Source organism: Schistocerca cancellata, chromosome 2 (assembly GCF_023864275.1).
Source record: "Schistocerca cancellata isolate TAMUIC-IGC-003103 chromosome 2, iqSchCanc2.1, whole genome shotgun sequence".
In the NCBI taxonomy this organism is placed as follows: Eukaryota; Metazoa; Arthropoda; class Insecta; order Orthoptera; family Acrididae; genus Schistocerca; species Schistocerca cancellata.
The window spans coordinates 196,612,947-196,615,851 of record NC_064627.1 but is presented as its reverse complement, the minus strand read 5'-3'; the positions used below and the strand labels follow the sequence as shown (position 1 = coordinate 196,615,851).

General features: G+C 45.3%; 1 non-coding gene across 1 annotated transcript; it reads left to right on the top strand.

The window, feature by feature from the left end:
• The first annotated feature begins 1,111 nt into the window (after window positions 1-1,111).
• Window positions 1,112-1,195, top strand: Trnas-gga (transfer RNA serine (anticodon GGA)). The gene is given in 2 exon segments: window positions 1,112-1,151; window positions 1,161-1,195. It is a non-coding gene; the product is annotated as a tRNA-Ser (tRNA).
• The last annotated feature ends 1,710 nt before the right edge of the window (window positions 1,196-2,905 follow it).

Sequence of the window (2,905 nt, the reverse complement as noted above, 5' to 3'; positions counted from 1 at the left end):
ATGAAACACAAAGGGTGCTCTAAGATACCATTTACGAAGTTATAGGATTCATAGAGTGAGTAAATAATATTTTGAATTGAAACCCACGTCCAGAAACGTACCGTTTCCGTGCTACAATTATTTGAGAACATGCTGGTAAAACGAGCACTTTTACAAATAATTTATTAGGCATGACCCAGTAGATCACTTGCTCTGCAATTCCATTCATCAATAATCAAAGAAGCAGAAAGGGCACTGAATCAGTTTTCATTAACACTGTTCTTTACAGTTAAACTGTTTTTCTCCTTCTCAAAGTTCGATGCACTCACTGTATCTACGAATGACGAAGTCGTCCACACGTTCTATCAGACCTAATGTCTCTGCAGTCTGTCCTGCTGTGGCCACTAGATCTTCTTCTGTCTTTAATGGAGTCTCAAACGAAACTACTGAGTAAAATCCAGTGATTGTTGAGACCACTAGACCACCTCGGCCTATCCATCTGTGTTCGAATCGTTGGTCCAGATGTTTCTGAACATGACGCGAAAATTGAGTGGATGTGCCATCATGCTGAAACCATGTCTTGACAGACAGTCAATGGCACAGCATCCAAAAGCACGCCTAATACTCGTTGTAGGCAGGTCAAGTAGATGGGACCCATGAGGTTGGGTGGAAGCATGCACTGTCCAATTATATGACCATCTAGAATACCTGCCCACACACTGATGCCAAATCTGTATTGAAATCCCTGGACATGCTTGGCATGTGGGTTTTCGCTTGCCGAGACGTGGCTATTTCGAGAACTGAGAACACAGTCCCTAGTAAATTTACGTTCATATGTGAAAAGAACGCGTCGTGTAAATACTAGGGGCTCGTTGATGCATCGGCACAAAAACTGCCAAAAGAACTTAACATGTGGTGCAAAATCAGCTGGCATTAGTGACTGCATCCTTTGAAGGTGGTGTGGATGTAGTTGTTGGTCATGCACAACATCAGACGGTGCTAGGAGCAACATCCACTGCACATGCAATTGCTCATGCAGGTGGCGAAATGTGACTGAACTAAAATCAGACTTTAATGCTGGGCAGAGGAAGAGGATGTCTGGACACGGAGTGCACCGAACACTTAACGGCCGGCCCGGGTGGCCGAGTGGTTCTAGGCGCTCCAGTCTGGAACCGCGCGACCGCTACGGTCGCAGGTTCGAATCCTGCCTCGGGCATGGATGTGTGTGATGTCCTTAGGTTAGTTAGGTTTAAGTAGTTCTAAGTTCTAGGGGACTGATGACCTTTCAACGTGATTCTTTTCAACGTGATGCAGTATGGCCTCTTCCAGTTTGGGTGTGCGGCATCTCGTTGGAGTCACGCCTGCTGATGGTGAAGGTCTCCTTTCTCGAAGCCGTTGCGTGATGGTGAAAAGGGGAATGTGATGGAGTAGGACGTTGTGGATAATGATCTTGATAAAGGCGATGAGTAGCTCTTCCATTACTGTGAGCTTCACAACACAGAAGGATCAAATCTGTGTATTCTGGAAACGTGTACCCAACCATGTTCCTCTTACACTCACAGACCTGTGAATGAGACTGAAACCAGGTCAGAGGGGTAGAATAGATACCAAATGACATCAGCCGATCAGACAAAATCCGCCCCCCCCCCCCCCCCCCCGCGACTAACCCGCTGAATATCTATCTAGCAAAATATGTTTTCAAACGGCTGTACCACAGAAACTGTACTTTCCCGAACATGGGTTCTAGTTCAAAATATTGTCCAAGATATTTGTAAGAGGAATTCTAGAGCACCCAGTATACACGGAGCAGAGTCGGAAGGAGAATCAGTGTAGCAATGATATGGCCCACAAACGGAGAAATACGCAGGCATCGGCGAGCTTGATAAAGGGCAGATAGTCAGGCCTGGCGCCTGGGTACAAACATCTCAGAAACGACGAAGCTCGTCTGCTATTCGCATGCTACTGTCTTAGGCATCTAGGAAACCAGTAGAAGATGGTGAAATCACGAGTAGGTGACAAGGCGTTGGACGACGGACGTCCACAGCTCATCGCAGAAAGTGGAGGGCAAAGTCTTGCCCGCTCTGTAAAGTAGGGTAGGCAGTGATCTGACGACAGAGTACAATGCTAGTGCAGGCACGAGCATTTCAGAACAAGCCGTTCAGGGAACATTGTTGAATATGGGCTCCAGAGGATTAACCTTACAGTTTTCCACATAGGCCCAACAATACTGTCAATTGTGATTGCAGTGGGCATGGGATTATCGACATTGGACCAGGACCAATGGAAACGTGTTACCTATTTGGATGAATCATATTATTACGTTTCCTGCGACACCAGATCACTGATCATCTCCAGATACACCATCATCCACATGAACGACTGCTCTGAGTACGTTCCATGTCAGTGACGAAGGCTGTTGGGGGCAGTCTTATGCTATGCCAGTTGTGGACTGTGAACATTATTACGGGTCACCTACATCCCTTCACACTATGTCTGTCCTGGTGGCATCTTCCAAAAGGATAGCTCTCCATTTCACTAGGGCAGAATCGTGCTACAATGGTTTGAGGAGCATGACAGTGAACTCCAGGCACCCACTCCACATTCAAAATCCATCAGTCTGAGATTTTCTATGTTTCAACCTGTGCATAAGTATCAGGAGCCACATACCACCAGGAACACACCAAGAAATTTTTGAATCCATATCTGGAAGAATGGGTGCTGTTTTGCATTCCAGACGTGAACCAACACGTTATTAACCATGTAGTTATAATGTTTTTGGGCAATAATGTATATTCAATTCTCAAACTGTCTCAGTTCAATTGTTTGGGAAAACCACATGTAGTTATTTTTTAAAAAATTAACCATGCCAGTTTTGTTGAAAACTGGCTGGTGATCAACTGAGAACAAATTTTTCAAATTTATGTCA